This window comes from Rousettus aegyptiacus, unplaced genomic scaffold (assembly GCF_014176215.1).
Source record: "Rousettus aegyptiacus isolate mRouAeg1 unplaced genomic scaffold, mRouAeg1.p scaffold_m13_p_1, whole genome shotgun sequence".
NCBI lineage: Eukaryota > Metazoa > Chordata > Mammalia > Chiroptera > Pteropodidae > Rousettus > Rousettus aegyptiacus.
In genome coordinates this window covers 137,716,076-137,742,778 of record NW_023416284.1, presented here as the reverse complement: position 1 = coordinate 137,742,778, position 26,703 = coordinate 137,716,076, and the positions used below count along the sequence as shown (strand labels likewise).

Genomic DNA, 26,703 nt, shown 5'->3' with positions numbered 1-26,703 from the left:
ACATAAACATTGTCATTTAAGAGAGATTCAAGTACAAAAAGAATAAATGCAAATACTGGAGGCTGCCAGGTTTGAGGCAAGTTGTTGAGAAATGAACAAGAATAAGAAAGGTTGCTGTTCTCTTCCTCTCTCACTTGACTTCACGCTTTTTCTCTCAGTTCACTCCACTTCAAGAACAGTTTTTCTCGGGGAACGTCTGAGTTCCAGGTCCTGTGCCCATAGGCACTAAGGATGCAGTGGAAGCAGTGCCTGCTACCAGAGAACTTCAGGGTAGGGAGGTGGTTAGTTCTATTACATAAATTTTTTCCTTATAGTTAAGTGCTGCCCAGGTAGAAGGCTTTCCACATCAGATTGGCTACGAAAAGTTGTCTCAAAGCAGTTAATAAAGTTATGAGGAGGAAAAAGACACATTATCAGGCAAAGTATTGATCCTCCTGGGATTGTCCATTTTGCCTCTCCTTCAAATGTTTGTGCATACATGTGTGCATGTGTGTGCATATGTGTATACACGTATGTAAGTGTGAGCGTGTGTGCATGCACATGGACATACATGTATGTACATGTGTATCTCTAACAGTCAGCATGGCACAGGATTTTACAAGTCTGAAGGCCTAAGTCCAGGACATTAACAATCCTACTTTTACACTGCTATTTATTCTATTTCTCGAGTTGGTGATTTTTCATTGCATATGTGTTATAACAACAGAACTTCCTCAAACTTCTCTCAAACTTATATTGTTCTCACTTATAGGTTAACACATATCTGCCTTACAAAACCTCTTTAGTTATGACTTTTTTTTGCCTACCTTAACTTTAACTTTAACTATTTCTTTAGTGAAACTTAACTAAGAAAATGTGTTACAAAAGCTAGTACAGGGCACATGTACTCAAAATTTTCTTGTTTTTCTTACAGAAGAGCAAGCCAACTATGTCACTAAGGTCTGTTACATAATGTATTTTTCCATTAAAATTGGGCAAAGCAGGATCAAACGTTAAACCTATTAGCACTAAGGTTTGCTGCTTAGTGCCATGTGGTAAGTGTTGTGGAATGTTATTGAAGCCAAAGAGGGGTACAAGAGCAGGACCGCACCGTGAAGGAAGTCTTCCTGGAGGAGGTACTGTCTAAATTGAGAGCTGAAGGATGAGTAGGAGTTAACCAGGCAAAAGATGGTGAGGAAACATTTCAGGCAGAGCGGCTCAGGAAAGGCTATTTTAGAGGTTAAAGAAGGTTATACGTTCAAGGAATTTATATTAGTTTTCTAGGGCTGTGATAAAAAAAAAAAATACCACAGTTTGGGTAGCTTAAACAGCATAAGTTTATTTTCTCACAGTTCTGGAGGCTGAAATTCCAAGATCAAGTTGCTGGCAGGGTTAGTTTCTTCTGAGGTCTCTCCTCAGCTTGCAGATGGCTGCCCTCATGCTGCCTCTTCAACTGGTCTTTTTTTCTGTACATGTGCATCCCTGATGTCTCTTTTTGTGTCCAAATTTCCCCTTCTTATAAGGACACAGGTCAGATTGGATTAGGGCCACCCTAGCAAGCTCTTTGTAACTTAATCGCCTCTTTAAAGGCTCCATTTCCAAATACTGATTTGTTAGAACTTCAACATATAACCCGGGAGGTGGGGGGAGGGGGAGTTTGCACAGTTCGTCCTATAAATAATAGAGCTTAAAGCAAAATTTTATGTTATCAGAGCATTGATTAAAGGGAAAATCCTTGTGTAAATTCTACAACCAAACCACGATGTCAAGCACTTTAGTTTTTTGGGACAATTAAAGAGATTGCATCGTTTCAAAAGGAACTATAGGGCTTTCTTTTCTCCCCTCTAAATGGAATTGAAAACAATACTTTGCCCACATGAGCTGAAGATCTGGGCCTAAAAATATCTCAGCAACTTGGTAGTAACATTCCCTAGAATATTTTGCTCCATAAACAAACAAAATCCTTACGTTAAAAAAAAAAAAAATTCCCTTTTTCTATTAGCACAATACCAGGCAGCTCTCCTTTGGGTCACTGGGGAAAAGCTGACTACACTACTTACTATAAATGATTCTTGTCCCAGCACATAGTGTGACATCATCACTAAAAGACCTGATGACCAAGAGTAGCATTGTATGAAATCTTTTTTATTAAAATAAAAGAAAATTCATTCACGTTTAGGACATATGCCTGTGTAAACTGTAATGAGAAAGATTAAGCCTTAGGGGCAGGCATATGACTGCGGTCCAGCTCCAAGAGAATGACCTCTGCCTACACTGTCAAGAGACCTGGATTCAAGAACAAGTTCTGCTGCTTACTGTGATCGTGATGTCACTCCTGGCACGAACATTCTGCGATTCTACAGTCCTCATATATCAAGTCATGTCTGAAAGGGATCACAGCTAAAGAGTTAAAGCTGCACTTATTCTGTGTCCACATTACCAATCATAAATGATGACCGATGTCAGAAAGCTGTCCTCACATGCCCCAGGCCCTGAGATCGTGAGGATGGCACTATTAATGGTAGGATGCTGGCTTTTCTTTTCTGGGCCTCTGGGCACTAGGCAGTGAAACCACGTAAAACTTGGAAGGCTCTTGCCTGCATGATTTATGGCTATAGCCAGTTCTTTATTCCCTCACTTTCATAAGCACCAAATTCCGTTAGAAAACTTGGGGAAAAATCTGCCAGTTCTAGGCTATTTTGGGGTTTCCTCATCATCTCTTGACCTTTGCTTTGACAAGCCAAATAACACAATGAAAAATGGGTTTTGTAGTCTTGACCACGATTACCAACCAGGGCAGGCAGCACAGGGAAAGGAAACAAAAGAGCCACGCCATTCGAAGTGAAAGGTTCTGAGCTAGTGGCAAAAAAAAAAAAACAACAACAACAACAAAAAAAAAACGAGAATTTGAACGCGATGTCCCAATAAAGTAAATTATTTTAAGTATAACGAATTATGTTTCTAATTTGCATCTATCCTTGTGGACTAGAAACGGAAGCTTAAGGGATCGCATACCATTTTAAGTGGCCACTTATATCAGGCAATCTTGAAGGATACTTCAATGAGAGCGTGACTATAGGGTCTATAAAATCTGCTTGGTATTATTAATATCCTTAAGCTATTCCACAAAGGTAACATGTAAAAATTTTGCTTACCAATGATCACGATTTTCCTGTATCGTGTTGTAATTTTGTATGAACATCAAGGTATTTCAGTGTTGTTGATGGTTTTCCATTCTTGCTATATATAACATGTCTAAATTTGAAAGTGAAAGCAAAGTAATGAGGAAATTTGCAAAGCACAGAAATATATTCCATTTGTTCCTTTCCTAAATTTTCCCTTGCAGGTAAGGAAGAGGTGCAATGTGCAAGTTAATCTATTTAAATGAAACCATAGCTTTTTAAGCTTTGAGGGAAAATATTTTTTAGACATTTACATGCATAAACAATTGCTCTATGAAAGCTAAAGTTAGTCATACAATCTACCTAGGTCTTTAGAACATGCGCATACATTAAACCAGCTCGAAATTAATAAAACTCTCTAAATTATGCATGGCGCAGAGGGTGAAAAAGTTGATAACAGGAACTGCTGCCTGCCTAGTGCTATGAATTTGGTAATGCACTGAGAGCAACCCTATGGCTATGCACTAGAGAAGATCATAGTAAGGTATAATTGTTGCTTGCTCATTTGTTTGAACTCTAAAACTATATCAAATAACACTTAATTATACACATACAATACAGTGAAGAACTCGCACTTGAATAGCTCAGTATAAGTGAGGACATTTAATATTATTTGGCTCCAATAGGTGCAAAAAAGATACAAAGTAGCAGCTGCTAATTAATCTGGAGTTCTAGGTTCGCAACCTCAAAAGAAAATCTAAAGAATATTTCCTGGAGTTTGAATATGTAAAGTTTTAACAGCTCCATCTGGTGCATGCCCTCTGATTACCCAGAATGTTGGCTGGCAGTTTGAGGGACGCATTTGATAGCTGGCCAAGTTTAAAGGTCTATTGGAAGTAAAACAATGCCTACCCTGTAACAAGAGGGCCATTGTTCCTTAACAATGCAGCTCTCTGGCTTATTTGAATGTCAACAATTCAGAAAAGTTGATGTTTGGAGCCATCAAATAAAATGTTTTTGTGAAACAGTTTATTATTTCAGTGGTAATTATTTGAATCATTCATGGTAAAGGATGTTTGCTAATGAGAGCTTGGCTGCTGTAAATTCCAGAGAGACTGAATGCTCTTTGTGCTGACAAAAAGACCCAAATCACTGGAGAACGACTGACTGGACAAATCATTCATCTATGCAAATGCCAGCCGAAATGGTCAGATGCATTTATTACCCTCCTCATTATAGTAAACAAGGCAGGAATCGTGACTGGCAGTTATCAACTTGCCCTGAAGTATGATTTGTTCTCCTACCACTATTTAAATGAGAGGAAAAAAGGCATGCCACCAGGGACTTTGTTGGTTTATAAAAGAGTAAATGTCACATAGCCCAGTGCTTAAAGACTTTTGATTGACAAATGTTTTATTTGACATATCAAACAATGATGGTTTTCAGATCAAATAGTCCATATTTGTTAGCAAAAACTTTAACCCCTTGAAGTTTGGCCAGTGCTCTTAGCTCACTTCTGCCAATGCTTAGAAACTAGAACACAGATGGCAAGTTACGTTAAAGGCAATACCAAATATCTCTACACACAATGTGCAAAGACCTAAAAATACTCTGCATTGGGTGACAGAAATGACACAGTGTTTTATCACAACACATATAGTGTAAAATGTTCTTCTGAACTGATAATGCAAATTAAAGTGATGTTGACCTACTTGCACTTACTAAGTATTCTTCTGCTGTTTAGTGCAAGATAAGCTAAACATTAAAGAATTTATACAGCGTATGTCACAGTGAAATCTAAATTGTCTGGTGTAACTCTTCTTAAATGTCACAACAGTGTCACAACATGCTCAGGGTTTCAGGGCTTACAGTTAAAGCCACAGTACCCTTATATAACCTCTCTTTGCATGTGCTCAAAACTTTTCCCCTCTTGTTTCATGACTTAAGTTTTGTAGGCTTCATTTCCACTCAATTGATATTTAAAATATTCCTGAAAATACAGAAGTGTGCCAGGCAGATATGTGAGCTTACAGAACTTGTAATCAAGGTTGTGACTTGATAAACGTCATATGACAACCTGCTTTGGAGACACTTAGGGTGATGTCTTTCCTTTCTTTGTTGTTATATTTTAGGCTGTCATCACTGCTGGAGTTTAGTGTCTCTTCTTTCTTAGAATCAAGATGGAACTGTTCATTTTGAAAAGCCAGAAAGTAACTACAATCACTAGATGTTCTAAACAAACCCATAACCATGGCATGTTTTCCTAGCATATAATACAGTATGAAATTTTCATTGACTAAACTAAAGGTTTGTTCGTTGTGTTTCATTCAGTTAAACTGATAAATATTTTTAAGCATGTATGTTATTACCCTAAACGTAAGAATAAATTTAGTCATTTCCATTGATTTAATTTGAGCATTTGATCAAAAGAGATAATAGCATTTCTCCTTTAAATATGTAATTGTATAAATGGAAGTGCTCAATTAAAATAATATCATCTTGGATCTAAGTAAACCTTCTGCACAGAAATGTTTTCACTTTTATAAGTTGCAACCATAAAAGAGAATATGATTATTAGGGGAGAATACTCTCCCAATGCTGCTGCTTTCTTCTATGTGGAGAACCGTCCATTAGGAAACTCTTGGCCTGGATCTTCCCCATCACCCAGTGTCTTCTCTGACTGGTGCACTTGAGAAAAGTTTGAGCCCCTTTCTCTGCCTGGTGCATCTGCCTGGCTACCTTCCCCTCAATTCCTTTGTCTCTCAGCTGGTTCATAACTTTGTTGAGCAGGAGAAATATATCGATATTAATATACAATGAAATTTGCATCATAGATAAGATTTTGGGAATACATTTCTTCTGAACAAAATGGCACAAATGCAATTAAAAAAAAGCCTAGACTCAGATAGCTCTGGTAAGTTCGGAGATGTCAGGGCTGAACAAAGAAAAACAGTCATGAAAGGCAATAACACATAATAGGCTTTATTGGGGAGTGCTTGGACAGGGTGGCATGGCAGGGGAAGCCCTGCCTAGCAAGAGACCTTCCAGAGACAGCAATGTAAAGCCACCACCCAAAAGGGAAATAGGGCGAGGGAACTCCCAGGGCAGAAGCGGAAATCTGAGTGGGAGGCTTTGTGTCTAGGTGATGTTGCTCAGGAGCAAGGTGGAGAGTTTCTGGGTCAGAGAAGTCTGAAGAGCAACAAAGTTTGGTATCGTTTATAGCTACAGGATTCGTCTTATCTATGATTGGCAGGTATTGGGTGCAGTTTTTGAGGTATGTAAAGTAGGTAGGCTCCAAGTGGCTAAAATATGTTTATTTGGACTTTGTCTAAAGAATTGGATGTGTGAGAATGATTTTGGCCCCAACAGGCTTAAGGCTAATGGCATTACCTGCTATGAAGGAGTAAATAGCATTTCATTATTTTAGGGGCCATTTTAGGCTAACATACAGCAGCTATCTCTGGCTCATTTATATAACTCTAGTTCAGTTAAATTTTGTGTTTTTTGGAGGTAAAAAATATCTCTTTAGCACAGATGCCCTAGGCATTGTTCTCTCTCTCCCTCCCTCCCTCCCTTCCTCCCTCCTTCTTTCTCTTTCCTCTCTTTCTCCTCACTCTCTCCATCCCTCTGAGGCTTTGTTCTCTTAATGCACAGAAACATGTCTCTGGGTGTGGGAACTTTTGTCTTAAGTAGAACGGCAGTCAAAAGCCCAAAGTGTAGGTGCTTTTCTGATCAAATGAAGATTTGTTGTCTTTAAATCGCACTACATACATGGTTGCCTATGTCGCTTCCTGTCGAGGCCAGGCCACATTTCTTGATGGAAAGCTTCTCGAAGGCAGGGATGCCTTAGGGACATCTAAACAGGTTTCCCTCTTCGAAGCAATGACTTTTGCTTTGGCTTTGGCTAGTGACTTTGCAGTTTTTCTTTGACACTGAGATTATATGTGTGTCTGTGTCTAATCAAATGTAGTCTACACCAGCCCTATTTCTTATGCTGTCTATACTCAAACTCTGCCTTTTGGTTTATGTCCATAATTACTTCTTACAAGAAATAACCATCCTTGCCACAAAGCTTTTGCTAAAGAAGTTTTCCATCTTGCATTATAATTGCAATCTACTGCTATTGATGATAAGTTTTATGCATTGCTGTTCTGATTTGCTCACCAACTGTAGTCTTCATTTTCTGGCTGCAAGCTCGTCTTCATTGAGTTGACTCTGCCTGTTGAATTTCTGCCCTCTGAAGTGTTAGCATGGTCATCTCTAGATGATAGGATTATGGTCAGTGAGATTATTTATTTCTTTAGCCTTGTTTATGGTGTTCTTATGCTTTGCCATACTTATTTTAAAATAAGAGGACAAGACTATCAAGTTATAATTAGGAAAACGCTCAGATTCAAATGATATCAGTTGCTCTCTGGTTTCTTTTGTTTTACTGCTTGTGAAGTAATAGAAAACTATATATTATTCTCTGCTTCTGGTTCCTGACACAGGGTTTCTAAAATCCTCGCAATTTCCTAAGTAATAAGAGTACTAGGAGGATCTTCCATTTTATTGAGGTGACTCTGGGTGAGCTCTTGGCTGACTCCTGGATGAGGACCTGAAAGATCAAGCCATGATTAGAAGCTTGGAATTTCCTACTTCATTCCCTATTCTCCAGAGAGGGGAGAGAGGCTAAAAATGGAGTTAATAATTAATTGTGCCTATATGAAGAAGAGCCATAAAAATCCCAATAGAGTTTGGAGAGCTTCCAGGCTGACAAACACATTTGGATTAGAAGGGTGACATACCCCAGCTCCACAGCGACAGAAGCTTCTATGTTCAGGACCCTCCCAGACCTCTCTCTAGGTATCTCTTTATCAGACTGTTCATCTGTATTTTTTATCATATCGTTTAATAAATTAGTAAATATCAGTATTTCCCTGAGTGCTGTGAGCTGCTCTAGAAAATTAATTGAACCCAAGGAGGGGTTTGTTGGAACCCTGGACCTATAGCCAGTTGGTCACAAGTACCAGTGACAACCCGGGCTCATGATTGGTGTCTGAAGTGTGTGTGTGTATGTAAGGAGCAGGGAGGAGACAGTCTTCCGAAATGGAAACTTTAACCTGTGAGATCTGACACTATCTCCAGGTAGAGAGTATTAGAATTGAGTTAAATTGTAGGACACCCAGCTGGTGTGAGATAACTGCTTGTTGTTGTGGGGGGAAATCATACATTTGGTGACCAGAAGTGTCAGAAGTGTTCTATGTGAGTAGTAAAGGGGACTCACAGGTAAGAAACTCGTAGTAGGGAAGAACTGGGTTTCCCCTACATAGGAAGATGGAATGCTGAATTTCCTTTTTTGTTACCCTGATGCTGTGTTTTATCTCCGTTGACCTTATTCTCACACTTGCACTCTTCCTGGGGTTGCACAATGGCTGTTAACTGCCCTTGGGGTATAATCTTCCTGACTCATGCCCATCAGTTTGTGTCACAGGCCCATCTTTGAACCAATGACAGCAGTCATGAAATTTGACTCATTGGTTGGTGTAGGCCTGTGCCTACCACCTAAGGCCAGGAGTGGAGTCTCATCTCACCCCTGACAATGGGAACAGAGAGAGGAAGAGATGTGAGTCGCTAATCATAAATTATCCAAGCAGGCAAAAAACAAATGTCCACTTTGTCTTTCTGGCTAACTTTATATGAAGTGACTAAGAGAAGAGTTACTAAAGCCACAACGTTGATGGCTTTCTCTATATATACATTAATTACATTTTCTGTGCTGGCTACTATGATTTTTGTCATGGGGAGTTTTAAAAAATGATTTCATTTTCTAGAAATTTTATATTGTGTAGTGTATAGCCCCTTGAATCTAAGTTATAATTTTTTTTTTTAATTTCCTGTAAGCTTTGAAGAATATGTATGATATATAACCAGTTTAGCTTTTTTGGAGGCCTAATTGATAATGGTAACAGTGGTAGTTCACAATGGTAATAAATACTTTAGAATCTAACAATGGCTTTCTACTCTATGTATATCGTCTAATAAATCATGGTAGAAATTTTAGGTTACATTTGGAATATTCAGCTAAAAGTTTTGAAAAGAGAAGGAAACACTCAAATTATTAATATAGCAAATTTGATGAGGTTAATGCTTAGAAAAATTGGTACATCTACTCTAGGTGATTCTGGAACTAGATTTAAAAAATGACAATTCATTAAATCTCAGATAGAGTCCTATAAATTTAGAGATCTGGTAAATCAACTGTTGATAGATCTACAATGAGAAACTAAATATACAAACAGACAATGATCAGGTCATTTATAAAAATAGAACCTTGTCCCACAATGTGCAGCAACCAGCACAGTAAATCAATCCATTATCTATAGTAACCAACCAGGAAGGCAACCTGATGCAAGTCAGACCACCGTCTCAAGCAACTGACCCAGGAATCCAAACGATAACCTCTGTAACAAAATGGGCAAAACTTGATTAATACTAGACAACTTCCCTGATGTTTGTCTCTGTTCCCAACTAAGGATCAACCAGAGAAGGCCAAATATGCGCTCTTAACCAATCACTTAGTATACTCTTCTAGTTAGCCTCTCTACAGCTTCCCCATGCCAACAGCCTCTAATCAGGACATACCTGAAGTTTCCTTTTTTCTACTTTAAAGCTTTCCCACTGCTTTGCCTGCCTTCAAGTCTGTGCCAAAGTGCCAACTTTCTTGCTACAGCAAGCTTTGGACGAATAGCCTCTGTTTATTCTCATTTGCTTTTTCCATAACAGTTACTTGAGAAGTCACCAAATTGTCTAATGCTTGTATCCTATAGTCTTTTCCATACATGCAAAGAAAACTGTAATTTTATTCACTTAATTAGTATTTTTCAGTTGCATAGTATCAGGTGTATTTAAAATATTAATTAATTCTACCAAGGTTCTCATTTTGGTATCTCCATTTTACAAATAGAGTGACCTAAATCTGCTAAATTGAGTAACGTATAATAAATGAAAGGCAGAGTTAGAATTCTAACATGACATTTTCGTTTCACAACTGATCTTTAAACAAACATAATAGGAATTGTAAGAGAAAAATATAGCTAGAACTAGATTTCATTTTTTTAAAAAAATAAAAGTCTGAGGAAAGACAAGATTGAAGTTTATAAAATTAAAAAAGTATGTTTATCCTTGGCATCCTCTGATATTTGAAATGCAACCATAAGGATAAATAAAAGAAATTGCTATTTTATTTGACTGGTATAAAATATTTTTCTTAGTTGCTGTATTCTTTGGGCTGGTAAAGGATAATAAGCAAGTGAAAAAATTGTGTAGTTGAATGAAAATCAAAAGCCTAGTTTCCGTCCCGGGACTGATCATATCTACCAGGGTAACCATGGTTAAGAAACTTCACCTCTCTAGACCTCAATTTCCTCATCTTCTAAAATGAGGTTTATAACCTCTATTTGCCAGACTATTGTAGGAATTAAATGAAATAACGTGTGGCAGGAAATACATACTGGTTCCTTTTTTCCCTCTATGTTCAGAATACTGCCACCCTCAGAATCATGTACATTGATCCTATAGTATCATTGTTATTGATTCGCCAGTCATTTTCTCTCCAGATTGAACACCTCCAGGATAGGAATGGAGTCATACTCAGCTCTGTGTAACCAGTGCCTGATCTGACATAAACATTGTAAAAGCTAAAATAGATAAAGTATCACATGTGATCTTAGACTTCCGGAAGCACATACTCTATAAGAAAAGAGTAACATATATGATGTAATAAAGAAACGACACAAGACAGAAAATACTTAAGGGGTGAAATGTGTGGCACTGAGAAAATGAAAAAAAAAAAAAACGTGTAAATAAATTTAGGAAAAACATCTCCAAGGATGGGTGACCCATGTCGTAAACCTTAGCAAAGGAGAGGATTTTTGCCACCAGGAATAAGGTGCAAAATGTGGTGCAAGAGGAATGTACAAAGGCACAGAGGTAAAAATAGACATGAATGGTTTGGAGGAATAGTGGGAATATAAACTTAACAAGCAGAAAATTTATTGGGCAGTGGGAGATGAAAGAAAGATTGCACAGTTTTGACCAGATGTAATGGGGCCTTGAATTTTTCAACAGGTATTTCTGAGTACCTACATATGCCTATGCTTGCAACAGCTTACATTCTCTGCTAAGCCCCATAAGCCTTGCCTCCTTGCTATTTCTGGAACATTCTAGGCACCATCCTGCCTATAGGTTTATGTGTAATATCATCTCTTCCATAAGGTCTACCTTAATCTTCTTATTTAATATGGGAACTCCTCCACTAAACTCCATCTTCTAACCTGCTTTACATTTCCTTTTTCTCAGAGCATTTTACTGTCTCGTATATCATAGATTTACTTATTTATGCTTATTGGTTTATATCACCACTCAAGTATAAGCTTTATGAATTAAAGGTCTTAATTCACTGCTGTGTCCCAAGTACCTGGCACACGGCATGCCCCAATGAGGATCATTGAATGAGTAGATGAAGAAGTAGAAAATATTCAATTTTAATAAAATGAAAACAAGACTGAGTTTCCAAATTTAAGTAAATGCTCTGCCATCAGGTATTAGGATTATTGTTTTAGCTTCCAAGTGTAAAACTCTGACCGCTTCGGTAATACATACTCAAACCTAAACAGCATCTGGACGTCTATTCACTAAACTGAAAGTCACTTGAATATTACAGAGGTTAGAGGAAAATAAGAGAAAGTAATGGATGGAGTACCACAGATCCCACACTGACGATAGGGAAAGCTGAGGAGACAAATGCAATACAGAGAGCTCTCAATCAATGAACTTGGTTTCAAATGTGTATTAAGAAAGCCTGAAGTCTTAATTCCTTTTCTCAGAAATATAGAAAGGTCAGGAACTTTTGTGACAGAATTTTGTTTGATCTTCTAACTGAGGTTTCCAAATGTTTTTCAGATATTTAAATGTGGATAAAAGGTCAAACATCTTGAACTCAAAGTTACAATCAGTCTTTAAAACTTGGTGCATTAGTTACAAAAACTAAATCACCATTCATCGGAGGGCAAGAGTAAGGTAGAAACCAAAGCTACGGCACTTCAACATTGTCAGCACAAATGGTAATTTGGCAATCAGCTTTATTCTGGGCAAGAAAACATCTTTTCCCAATGAGGATAATGGTTGTAAGTATAATGAGACTATGTGCCAAATGGAGAAAAATACTTTAGCTATACAATAAATATTCAAATTGATGTTTTTTATTGAAATTAATAATATTCTTTATCCATGGGGGTCCAGTCATATGACTTTGGTACTTCAGCCAGGAATTAAAAGTTAGAAGACAGAAGTTATCTTTAACTCATTTTTTTCTCCTTCATACATTGTATTCTATTAATCAATCATCAGAGCTTATGGATTTTTCTTTTGAAAACTCACTAATGCTTATGCTTTTTCAATTCTTACTGTCACACCTGAATTGAGGCCTCTCCGGCTTTTGTTTTATCCTTATCTAGGGCCTGTGACTTATTACTTGCAGAATAATCTTCCTCAAGTTTCTCTTTCAACATTCAGCTTCATAAAGATGTATTAACCCCTCCTCTGTGAGGTCTACCATGCTAGGTGGTACTCCTTCCTCTGTATTCCCTACTGGAGGCCCTGGATGAACGGATTCTCTGTCCTTCTCTCTTCTAACCTAGAACATAGGCATCATGTTCTTTTTTTTTTTTTACTGGCATGTCAGTTTTACTCTCTGAATATCCCTTATTCAAATTTCTCCCCATTCCAAGGATATGGTCTTCATTCAGTCAGTTTTTGTCTCAGTTAATGCAGTAATCTCCTAAATTGGCATCCATTTTTGTTTCCCTCAATCTGTATTGTGTTCAGAGCAATATTTTTTAAATGTAAATCTTGGTCTGCTGGCCCACGTAAATTATTTCAGTAGCTTCTAGTTACCTCCAGGACAAATCCAACCTTCTTAACATGGAATGCACTACTTTTTTGTGTCTGATCTTGTCTAACCTGAAATGTTGACAGTGAGTGCTTAGGTGTCATTACAAGAGGTGTCATTCTCACGTCCACACTCTGTGTCCCAGACTCAAACACTCTAGCTGTGAGAGAGATGGAGCATTGCCAATCCAGAGCATGTGCTTCATTCTATGGGGGTCGCATCCAAGCCTTGCAAAAGATTGTCTCTAAAGTAGTCTAGTTGAATATTACTGTTTTGCTTAATTGCAAAGAAGGAAGTGAAAACAATTTCCTTTCACAAGAACTCTGGCTCGCCAATTTGAAATCAAACCCAGCCAAGCTTTAATGCTTCCTTCTAGTCTCAGACCATTGTGGAGAAAGGGAGGTTGCATTTCTAGTCCAGAAAACAGTAAAGGGCTTCTTTTTTCATCTCTCTAAGCAGGGTACAGAGCTAACTAGGAATAAAGGTGAGAACTGGGGATTGTAATTATATCACCCCAGAAATAATGAAAACACTCTGTCTGAGCAGAGAAGGATCAGCATTTCAGCCAGTGGGTGTTTCTTGTTCGAGTTGCTTGGGAGAAAGTAAAAGTGTACTCCTTCTTATGATTCTTCTAATTAGCTGTAGATTAGCTTCTTACTGAGAGCAGCTGAGCTCTCAGGACCTGGGCTGTGGGGGCAGAAAAGGGGTTGACTCAACAGGCCTTAGTGGTTCAAATTCATTGCCTATCTTTAGGGCTAACTCTTGGTCAACTCCTGGGAGATAACCCCTGAGTCTTTAGAATATTCTGTCTGGTAAGAGTGGTTTTATGTACCTGAGGCCTTGGGACATGCTACATATGTTTGCCAGATAAATTTACCTTAAAACTGTAATTTATGTGTGGAGCACCAGGAACTCTCATTCATTGCTGATGGGAATGCAAAATGGTACAGCCACTTTGGAGGACAGTTTGGCAATTTCTTAAAAACTAAACATACTCTTACCATGTGATCCATCAATCATGCTCTTTGCTATATATACATACCCAAAGGAATTGAAAAATTTACATCCACACAAAAACCTGCACATGAATGTTTATAACTGTTTTATTCATAATTGCCCAAACTTGGAAGCAACCAAGAGGTCCTTCAGTAGGTAAATGGGTAAATCTGCTGTGCTATATCCAGACAATAGAATATTATTAATCTCTAAACAGAAATAAACTATTAACCTATGAAAAGACATAGAGAAAACTTAAATGCATAACAGTAAGTGAAAGAAGCAAATCTTAAAAGGCAACATACTGAATGATTCCAAAATGACATTCTGGAAAAGGCAAAACTAGGGAGACAGTATAAAGATCAATGGTTTCAGGGGTTAATGGGGGAGGAAGGCATGAATAGGCTGGACACGGATATTATTTAGGGCAGTAAAACACTGGATGATATTATATTGCAAATTTCTTAAAACTCATAGAATGCACAACACCAAGAATATTAATTTGTCGATGTAAGTTCATCGATTATAACAAATGGACCACTATGGTGGGGGATGTTGATAATGGGGGAGGCCGTGCATATGTGGGGCCAGGAGGTATAAGGGAAATCTCTGTACCTCCTTTGAATGTTGCTGTAAACCTAAGAGTGATCTAAAAAACAAGATCTATTTTGTAAAACATAAAGTGTGATTTATGGAGAATGCCTGTTTTTGCTCTGGGGATGTGCGTGAGTAGCTATGATTGTTCATGCAGCCCTGCCAGCTTACATGACTGACCTCCAGTAAAAACCCTGGACACCAGGTATCAGTTGAGTTGCTTGTTTGGCAACTCTTTGTATATGTTGTCAAACATCATTGCTGGGAGACTTAGGTATGTCCCTGTGTAATTCCATTGGAAGGGGACACCTGGAAGATTGTGCCTGGTGTTTGCTGGACTTCAGCCTACATATCTTTATCCTTTGCTGATCCTCACCTGATTTCACTGTGATAAACCAAAATTATGAGTACAACAGTGTACTTGAGTCCTATGAGTCCTTTCAAAGAAACATGCTCTTGGGACTCTTGACTTAGCTGTCTATTCACACAAACCACCAAGGTATATTTTTAAAAGATAATCACATACTTAGATTTCAAGCATCATCTTTTCACTTATATCTAAATTAATTGCATTATAAAAGATTTTCATCATCCACTATTGGTTTAATGCCTTTGGGCTCCACTTTTTTTCATATGCCAGTCTCTTTCCCAATCAGCAGTGGCTAAAGGTGTTTTCACTTGAAGCTGGAGGCACACCTCATCCTAGCTTTTGAAGGGAGAAGAAACAAAGCTGTTCGGGAGGCTTTCCTTAGAAAGGGGCAGTATACCCTGCAGGCCCGTTGGTCTTCATGGGCATGTGTAACACGACCAGTATATCTCCCTTTCTTTACCCTCTAGACTGTATGGTGAACTTAAGTATAAAGAAATATCCACAACTATAGTGCATACCCAGTGTGGTTCCAGGTGTGGCTAAGGTAAGGTAACAGTTTCTATCCTGCCCCACTTTGGATGCTCTTTTTATATTAATCTGGATCAATGATGTTTTTCTATGTCCCCCACTGTTAAGGTCCTCTGTCATCTATATTAAAAGATCACCTCTTTACACCAGAGATGCTAATGTCAATTTCAGAGCGTGAGTAGCCTTTGCATCAGCATTCACTCCATCAGTTTTATTTCTCCCTGACAACATGCTCAATCAAATGCCTGCCGTGGCTGTCTGCTTTCCTAGGAGTGAGGCATTTATGCTTGTTTGGTGCTCTCTGCCCCCGCTTTGTCTCCCTGTGCTTTATCTATACCCACCCTGCTCCAGGGAAGTGTTGCGGGAAGTACTTCCCATCTCACTTTCCATTTCTGAGAAGAGAGAGTAGATAGAATTAGACTGAAACAGCCTCCTCCACTATAGAGAACATACAGAGTTTATGATACCTTGTGGCATCTCAGGGTTTTATTGTTTGAGCATTTCATACCCATCGTAAGAGTAAGTGACAATCATGCCAAACATGGAATATCTGTGAATTTTTTTTTAGTAAAAATTTATCAAAATAATTGACCCTCCTCTTTTGCAATATAAGGTGGTATTATGGTTTTCCTCTTGTGACCTACTAATACTATTTTGTATTGAGCTATTTTTGCTTTTTTTTTAAAATTAACTTTGCTAAGTCATTCTTTTAAACATTTAAAAATATTTAAAGTAAATAGGCTTATCTTTAACTTAGGAGTTTGTGTCAGTGCTTTTAAGGGTGATTGGTCTGAAGTTTGTACTCTCCTTGTTAGAATGATGCTAACGTCATATAAGGAAAAGAGAGACAGTTTCTTTATATATGTTCTGGACTAGTTTATGTAACATAGAAACAATTTGTTCCTGGAAAGTTTGAAATAATTCATCTGTAAAACCATCTGGGTCCTACACATTTTTGAGGAGTAGTTCTATAACAACTTTATTTTTTTCCATAAAAATTGACTTATTTAGATTTTCTACCTCTTCGAGGGCCAATTTTGGTAATTTGTATTGTCTTAGACTACTGTTCATTTCTTGTAGATTTTATTATTACGGAGCTCTGCAAAAGTATTTTCTTGGAGTTCTTTTAATATCCTCTCTGTTCTCTTTTTCATTTCTAACTTTGTGTATAGGGTACTTCTGACAGCATAATTGTTTCTTGTATGATTGTTAGAAGTTAAGTCATTATTAGACAAATTCTTTTTGTCCTATAGATGCAGCATTACAAATCGGAGTTCTGATCCTATTCATACTATTAAAACAGTATATGTTAATCATATAAGTAAATGCAAGGAATACAAAATATAGCTGTTAACTAGGAGCAAATATTTATAAATTTGTAAAACATTTAGAATAAAATATAGATTTTATAACATCCCTTTTTGAGGATTTTTCTTTGTGGAATTTTACTAGGTAAGCTTTCTTAAAATGAATCTAGAAAGTTTGGATAGAGCTTGCTTTTTTTCTATTTCTTAAACGATTTCTTGAAGCAAAAGAGATGCCCTTAGTTGATCTAGTTAAGATCTCCTTGAAAATTCTATTGTGCAGAGTTTTGAATGGTAATTTCTGGGAGGTTCGGTTATTTTCATGATAATTTCATATAGCTCATTATAGGATACGAGAAGTAGAGATGAATTTGGAAAGAAAGGGAGAATGTAGATCACAAAGTGTCATGTATGTTATATATCATTTGCAGAATTTTGGGCTAGATCCTTTAGACAATGGGGAATAATTGATGGTTTTTTAAAACCTTTTATGTAGTATGATCATATTGCATTTTATAAATATAACTCTGGTAGCAATGTGAGGCATGGATTAGAAGGGAGAATGCATGAAGGCAGAGATACTGGTTATGAAGGCAGGAAAATAAGTTAGGAGACAGAAGGGACAGATTCAAATAATGTTTAAAAGGTGAAGTGGCAAGTCTTAAAGAGCAATTAAGTGTGAGGCATAAGGTAAAGGGAGACATTTAGATTGATTTTCAGATCACCCATGGCCTGAACAATTGGGTAAATGATGGCATCATTAGCTAAGGTAATTTGGAGAAGGACAAGTGTTAGCAGGAAGATGATAAATTGTTTTGCGCATATTGAATGTTCAATGCATGTTCTATGGAACATTCAGAGAGCTGTGTTTGGGAGCCAGCTGTATATACTAGTCTAAAGTTCAGCAGAGAAGTTCAAGCTGGGTTACGAAATTTGGCATGATTAGAATATGCTAGACAAAGTCATGAGATGAATTTGCCTGGAAGGAATGTTTTGGGGGAAGAAATTAAGAGAGCTCAGGATCAAATCCTGGGAAATACTGACGTTTAAAAACAATTATATTTAAATCAAGTGTTTTCATCATTCCCTTCCCAAATTGGGTCCTCTCTTCTGATGAATATCTTTTCAAGTACTCAGGCTCAAGCCTTAGTGTCCTATTCTTTGCTCTCCTTTTGTGTACAATTTTTAGGTTATGTTGAGTTTCTTCACCACGCCTCTCATCTATGCCTTTCATTCTCCATTCTCCCTGCCTATGCCCTAGACCCTTAACATCACGCATCAGGTAAGCTTCCTCCAGACATAGAAGACTCTCTTATCTAAGAACATTGAGATCAATAGCTTGTCAATATTATTTTTAAATTTTTTTCAAGGGAGTTATAAAAATTATAACACACATAAACCTTATGAAATTGTAAAAGTGTACATTCACTTGCTCATCTTTTGATATGGCCATAGCATTTTCCTGACTATTGATCCATTTACTGGTGTCTCCACTGTCCTTCTTTTAAAAGCCATATGCATAGTGAATAATAATAATCTAATAATAATAACAATAATAATAATAGTAATAATACTTAGCCTTTTTTCAAAACTTTCCATGTAGCAGATACTCTTATGTACTTGAAAAATTTTAACTCTGTTAATTCTCCTGTGAACTATGAAGTAGGTACTATTAGTAACTATGTTACAGATAAGGAAACTGAGGCACATAAAAGGTAAGCAAATTACCCAAAGTCACACAGATAGCAAGCGGTCAAATTGAAATTGGATTCATTAAGTTTACCTCTAAAGGCCCTTTATACACCCTATCATCTACTCTGAAAGTACAAGACTCTTACGAAGTAACCAGACTATAGAATCCCTCTAGCTTTTCATTTTTTCCCAGTGTTTTACCCTGTCTCATCCTTATTCCTGCAGCAATTATAAAACTCTTATTAAATCTTTCCCAAAGTGGGCAGTTTGGTTTTCACAGAAACAACCACCCTCTTTCATTTTGCATTCAAAATTGATTTCGTTTTAAAATATTTAATTAGATGATATAATTGCAACTAAAGTCCATAAGCAGATTTGGGAACAAACATCCTGATTCTTGATAAACAAGGAAGGAGTAGGAATATAAGGGAGTTTTGGAACGTATACTCTGATCTCTGCCTCCAGAGTGACCTGCAAATCAGTCCACGGGTTTTAGACATAGTATTGAGAGCAAAATTAATGAGGCACTTCAGTTATGAGGAGGTCGATTAAGAAAATTTCTGTTTTTCTCTCAGTTTCCAATCTCTTGCCCAGGGCTTTCAAAGTGAGTTAATTTCCTAAATGATTATGTCACTCACCTGATCAAAAACATGCAGCCATTTCCTCATTGTCACAGAACAAAATCCTGAGTCCAGCATAAAACTTAAATTCTCAGTATGGCATTTAAGATCAAGAATTTATCCCAAACCACCTCTGCAAATACATTTATCTTTCCCATGTTCCAGGAATAGATTAATTTATATTGAGTTTGAATTTTGAAAAAAAATAATAAACTTTATTAATAATTTCCCTAAGCAGAGTCCAGGCTTCCTGTTAAGTTTTCTGCCTCTCTCTTAATTCAAGAAACTACGGTAACTACAAAAGATATAGGAAAGGGAAGGAGGAGGGCCGCACAGTATTTGTATTATGAGCTCTCTAGGCCCTGTGGCAGATTGTATTTTCCAAATCCCCCATTCCAGCCTTTCTATAGAAATAACACTTTCTTGCTATTTTAGTGTGGTACACAGGATAGCCTCACAAACCTGTTACTCCAGTATAATCTGTGGTGTTTTAGCTAAAGTTACTGACTTGTTCTTCTCTGCATAGTTTTTGTGTCGATTGTTTCCTGAATCTGATTAACTAGAATATTCCTCTTATTTCCTTTTTCATATGTGGTACCACTTGACCCAATTTATATGTAGGGGCATACACCATTTTTTCCAGCACCCTACATGTAAGATATACACTCGGACGCAGAAAGTATATCCAAGCTTGTAATAGCCTTCGCATGGGAGATCAGTGAGGAAAATCCTTATAGTCTATATAAAAACAAAATCAAATTCACAGACTAAAATGATTTGTCCAAAAATTTGTTATTTTTAAACAAAAATGCATTTTTGATAAAAAAAAAATTTATGGCAGTATTTCTGATTTGACATGCTCTTCAAAACCTTGCCATTCCTCCTTCCAAGAGGTGGGGTGTCTGTTTTTTCGCCTTGAATTTGGGCAGGAGCTTATAACCACTTCCACAAGTAAAATATGACAGAAGTAAGGCTCTATGAATTCCAAATCTAGGGCATAGGAAGGATATTACTAGTCTACATTTGACCTTCTCCCTTAGGATGCTTACCCCTTGAACTTTGCCATCATATTGTAATGAAGTCAAACAAGGTTTTTTTGCAGAGAGACCACGTGGAAAAGCCCAAGCAGAGAGGAACTCAGGACCCTCAGCTGACCAAGCCCATGTCTACTGCAAAACATGTGAGTAGGTGAAACTTCAGATGACTCAAAACCCTCAGAACAGAGAGGATATTAAAAGAACTCTAAATCTTTCAGCTGAAGCTTAGACAGTACAGAGCAGAGGCAAGCTGACCACACTATGTGGTGTCAAAAACCTGATTCATCGAATCTGTGAGCATAATAAAGTTTTTTTCCTCTGCTAAATTTTGAAGTAATTTGTTATGTAGTCATAGTGAACGGAACAGGCCCTTAGGGTGCTTTGGGCAAAAAAAGTAAATAAATTTTATGTTTAGGCATTCTCTTCTCAGAACTTTGAGTTAGAAATGGTTGAAGAAGCTCCTCCACTTTAGGATTTCTTGCTCAATTTTTTTTTATTCCAAACTCCCATTATCTTTCTCTATAGGGCTTCAACTGGAGTTTGAAGTGATACTTGCAGTCTCAGCTCTTACCCCAGTGGCCTCCATGCCTCGTCAGCCATCTTCTCTGTGCACTGGGCTTGTGAGATTTGTTGCCAATATTGTATTACCAAATAATTCTTTTTCCTTTAGGGTACTTTTTAGGCCCCTGGTGATTGTTTACAATGTGAGTTAATGCCATCCTCTGTTGTCTTGGGCAATTCAAAGCAGTAAAATTATTGTGTGTGCTCTCCTTAGGAAATCCCTTTCTGCTTTAGAATTTCGATCTATATTCAAAAACAATATTTTCACAGCATTGATGAAAAGGAGGTAAAATTACAACAAAGTGCCGTGGTGGAAAAGGGGTAGGAGATAATTCGCTACTCGTTGCAGCTCTCTCATCACCAATCCCAAAACTTTTTTCACCCTTTATTTCCCTTTGTAGGTTTTTCTGCATGTCATTTCCTTTGTCTGAAAACACCTGGAATTGTACCTATCTTTCTAGCTCAGTTAAACAGGCTGACTTCTTTAAGCAGCCATACTCAGTGGCAATCTTGTCCAGCTTTATACTCGCACAGAATTTTGTTTATAATGATTTTTAAACCCTCTTCTTGTGGTTAAGATATCCTGTACACATGAATATCTGTACAAATAGATAGTGAGGTCCTCGTTAGTCTTTATTTCCTTCACAACATTTAGCAGAATGTCTCTCCCATAATAAATCCTCAATAAAAGTTTGATTTACATTTGTAAATGAAAAGGAACAGTGAAATACTATAATAAGGTTATAATAGTATAATAAATTTATGTAATATATGTTATATCGTAAGCTTCAAAAATTTAAAACTGATTAGAGGCCTCAACTTGAGTTTGGTGTGTGTGTGTGGGGGGGGTGCGCGCACATACATGCATAAGTGTACATACATATTTATGTGTTATACGGTATCTCATTTCCTTCAGTATTTCAATAAATGATTGTTGTTTCTATTTAGTCTTTGTGTATAAACTCAGAAAAGGCTCTAAGAGGCCTACCTGAGAGAACTAAGGAATTTTAGTGATGGCAAGTTCTCACATATACCTAATATTTAATCTGGGTATTTAGTGGAAGTATACCCTAATTATTCAGTTCTGATTAAAAATTAATATACTTATAGCAGCTGAGTGTAAAAATTTGAACATGGAAAATGAATTTTAAAAGTATGATAAAGAAAAGAAATAAATTTCAATGTTTTAAAATAACTTACTTTAAGTTAAAAGTGTGTTAGCATATTTCTGTTTCAAAATATTTGCTACGTATAGTGAATAACTTCTACTGTGGAAAGTGAGATAAACTGCATAAAATAATTCTTTAGAACAAGTACACATGAATGAATTATTCCTTATTAACAATATGATATACATCTTCCATATAAAGATATTAATATCAATCCTTTCATTATGCAAGATTTTTTCCATCTACAGCATTTCAATTAACATACCCATCTATTTCCATATGAACAGGGATATGTAATTTTACACTAATTCCTAAGATGAATAATTGAGATATTGGATGCAATGCCTCAGAAAAACTGAATCTTGTTTGGTGCTTGAAGTAACAACTCCTAAGCCATGAGTTAATCAAGAAAACTATACATAGGTCTTCATTAACATACCAAGAATCAGCCCACCAATAACAAAATCACTGAACATGAACATTTAATGGTGTAAAATTCAATCACACTTAACTCAGCCTGAAAATATCAGTTTCTTAATAATCCCTTGAGTTTATATAGACTAGAACCTTTCCTGTGGGGAAAGCAAAGTTCTTTTGCATATCTTCTTTGATTAATCACATTTAAGAGCAGATGCCATTATTTACACTTGACAAAATATCCAAAGGTGAAGTAGCTCCCCCAAGGTCACACTGCCAAGGAGAAATCTAAATCAGCTCTAGATGTTTTGGTTGCAATTAGCACTCTCCTGAATCCAGAAATAAACAGGAAAAAATATATTTCTATACTTGGATACTTCCAAGATATTATATGGTCTCAAATGTTGCCATGACCAACTTCTGTCTCCCTCCCAATGAATGGGGAAGTATAGAAGAGGTGGAGGTAACTGACAGGAGTTTTGAGCCTTCGATTCTGGAAAAGGATAGAAATGGAAACCAGAGACACAGCTATGTGTCCAAGTATTACGAGCTGTGGCTTGGTCATAAATATTCTATAGTAGGGTTTCAAGGATTGCTGTAACATGATCGTTGGTAACCATGGAATCAGGCACAAAGCACCCAGTTGTAATATGGGCCTCTCTGGAAACGCTAGAGGGCAAAGTTAGGAATGAATCTGTTTCTGGGGAATCCCAGATGCTGATAAATGATGAAATGGAGGAAGTTTGAAAGGGAGGCAAAATTGATAGAGTTATTCTAGGCTCTTGATATGACCCTAGTCCTTCCTCAGATGTAATTTTGAGGCCTGGCTGGTACTTGAATATGTAGATGGTGCCAGATAACGGAAAAAAAAAAAAAAAAAGAAGAAGCAAAGAAGCATAGACTAGAAGTTAGGGTTGATACTAGACCTGCATTTGAAAATAACAGGCATCTATACCCTTGTTCTGCTTTCCTTTGCACTGGAAGTGAAACCCATTTGTCATCCTGGACTAGATGCTCTTTAGAAATCCTTCTAGTTATATCATTATCTTATCTTGCTTAAGCAATGATTTTTTGAAAATTATAGAACAATAAAATTTATGTCCCACTTGCTATATCTGTTAATTGCCCTCTCTGATTACAGAGAAGTATGGTTATTTTTTTTAAAAAGATAACTTAAGGCAAGTAAACTACTACATGGTGATCTTAACTTCAACAGGTAAAAAATAAGTCCCTCTATTTAGATACATCAACACCAAAGCTCACAGAGAATGTGAACAGACTGATTCGACACATTTCCAGAAGATGAAGGTGTATTAGAGTTGAAGAAAACAAGGCCAAGAAAATTTTGCCCATAAATCAGCTATTATTAGTAGTTAGTCAAAATCACAGATTTGATCAAGTGCCAGAGCCCATTAATGGTAGGAGAACATTAAGTCTTTGGTCACAAATTTACAGTAAGACCTTGCTCGTTTTTACTTTGGAGCCATCTGGGCTTGGAGCTGTTGGTGTGGATAACAAATCGGATGTTTGTCTTATGCCCTCATTTCTGTACTGTATTTGCGAAAACAAATGCAGGTTGGAGCAGGACAGCAGCTGGAGACATGACGCATTGGTTGAGAATGTTGACATACATAAAGTTAAATGGGTCACTCTCATGTAGTCTTAGTGCATGCTAGAATTCTATCTCTAAAACTCTTCTAATCTGTTCTGTAATATTCTACAGAATATTGTAATATTGTAATATACTCTTGAAAGTTAGGCCAGCCATAGTCTTCTGAGAATAAAAGGATGACCACTTGTTCCATCACCTCATAGATTTTTTTCTTGCACCTGATTTTGTAATAAAACAAAAATAGAATATGGATTACCTCCCCCTATTCCCAAGGAAATCTAAAACTATTTAAAGGAGTCAACACAAATGTTGAACAAGATTCTATCCATTTACTTTGTTCAAGTCTCTAGTTAAAGTTGAGATGTTGCTTTGTAATATTAATTTCTGTTCATGGTAAGTCTGCATAGTTCAGAAATAATATTCTGCAAGTGAATTGGCCTAAAGCTTTCTACTCAAAGTAGATCAAGGTTCAGTAGCATCCAGATCATCTGGGACCCTGTTATATGTTTGGAATTCAGGCTCCAATCCAGAATCAGAATTTCTAATTTAAAAGAATTCTCACGATTTCATGTACACATTAAAGTTTTTTTAAATTCAATACATTTGGCATGTAACATTGCATAAGTTTACGTTATACAGTGTGTCACATATTGTAATATGATTGCCGATGTGATATTTATTGCATCACATGATCATAGTACAATATTATTGTCTATTTCATTAGGCCATGCGTTAGATCTCTATGGCTTATTTACTACTCATTACAAGTCTGTACTTAAACACCATCACTCTTTACCTCTTCTCTCCTATTTCCTGATAACTATCATTTTACTGTTTTTCACAGATTTAACTATTTTAGATTCCACTTACAAGTGATATTATACAATACTTGTCTTTCTTATCTGACTTGATCTTGCTTAGTATATTTGCTCAAGGTCCATCCATGTTGTCACAAATGTGAAGATATCTTCCTTTCTCATGGCTGAATAATATTCTACTGCACATTACAGTTTGAGAAATATTGGCCTGTAAGACCTGCTATTTTTACTGTAAATGATATTTGTCAGGCATTCCATGTAAAAGAATGCCTGCTTAGATTCCCATCTGTAGTTGGAGGCAAAGACAAAATTAGAATAGAAAAAAACCACCAAACACATGTATGTGAGGTCCAACTCTTGGTCAAAATGAACATAAATTCTTATTAGTGGGAGAATAAAATACTGATATTGTACTTTCAAAAAAAGGCCCCTCCCATCCTCAAAATCTGACCTTCAAAGAAAGTAGCTCAAACACCCACTCTTCTGAATTTTAAATACTTGTGTTGATTTCTAAAGAGATACTTTTGAGTGATTGCATTAGCTTGCTTCCTAGCTGCACTATAAAGACTATGGAAAAATATTCATTATTAGGGAAATTGGACATACAAATATGAAATTGGCTCAAGACTTCTCGTTCTATAAAAAAGTCCAACACCATATGAATAGCAAATTATTTAGTAAATAGTAAATAAAGTGCCCAGTTCCATAATGGATTGGTCTCAACTGACCACTGTTAAATCTTGTCTGGCCCCTTTCCAAGTTGTTTGTGCTGTCCGGGCAGCCACAGACATTCTCAGGGGGCAGGAGGCCAGGAGGCGGGCGGAAGAGGGAAGGCTGCCAGACACCCATCCCAGCTTCTCTCCCTCTTCTCTCCGTGAGTCATTTGATTTGGAAGAAAACGCCCCTACTCTAAATCAATCTAATCTCTCACTATTAAAGGAAGAAATGATAAGCAAGAAAAAAATAGTAAGAGAATAGTACATAATAGGGAGCTTTATCTTCAGTACCATTTTGAGAAACTCATTAAAGAGGAAAGTCAATTTTTCTTCAAAATTCTGGAAACCTTCTACCAATTTATAACCAGAAAAAAAGCAAGCTTGTTTTTAAATTAGTTTTCTATATTTCTTTTAAAATGATTTTGAAATAGAGGAATTTTTCCCAATAAGGTCTGAGGAATTTAACCAAGAAACCCCAAACAATTATAGTATTACAAAGGATGATATTTAAAAATGCAATTTCAGGGAGCTTCTGCCAAATTACCTTTGTCCTTTCACACACTATTCATGAGAGATACAGAACTGCTGGATGAAAAAAAAAATGCATTATCAAAGGGTTTGGGGGAAGCGTTATAATAAAGGTTCATCAATCGCCATAAAGATTTCATTTTAAATAATGCTTAATAAATTATTCTTGAGTCATTTGTATTTACTATATATGTTTCATTGCCTGTATTAACTACATAGGAAAAATAAGGCTCAATAACAAAATAAGATATACTTTACATTACAAAGGACATGGGTAATGCAGAAAATCATATTTTCATTTTTTTGTTGTTTTAAATACACAGATTATGTTACAATGGGGAAGGGATAGTCACAGTTGTGCAAGGGCACAAGTAAGTAGGTGAATACTGGATGTTTATCTGGATAATCTTGTCCCCTCAAATCTTTCACCGAGGACAAAATAATTGTGAGAAATTGAGGACTTTTAGTTATATGAAACATTAGCATTGCAACTCTCAGATAATCGCATATCACTTTTGCTTTACTTGTATGGACAGAAAATCTTTGCTTTTTTCCTATTGATTACCATGTCACTATGACTGGACCAAGAGCTTTGCCTAATTCAGATATACAGGAACTTTTAACAAAAGCTTGTCCACTTAAAAAGGGAAGAAGTAGGAAGGAGAGGGAGCGTAGCCTCACTTGGGCTTACCTGGGGCACTGGCCACAA

General features: G+C 36.8%; 1 long non-coding RNA gene across 1 annotated transcript in view; it reads left to right on the top strand.

Moving 5' to 3' along the window:
- Window positions 1-21,378, top strand: part of LOC107514374 — a 34,282-nt gene extending 12,904 nt beyond the window's left edge. Inside the window, exons 2-4 of the long non-coding RNA XR_001597756.2 lie at window positions 15,460-15,536; window positions 20,239-20,316; window positions 20,699-21,378. This is a non-coding gene — a long non-coding RNA (uncharacterized LOC107514374). The remainder of the gene's footprint in view (window positions 1-15,459; window positions 15,537-20,238; window positions 20,317-20,698) is intronic.
- The last annotated feature ends 5,325 nt before the right edge of the window (window positions 21,379-26,703 follow it).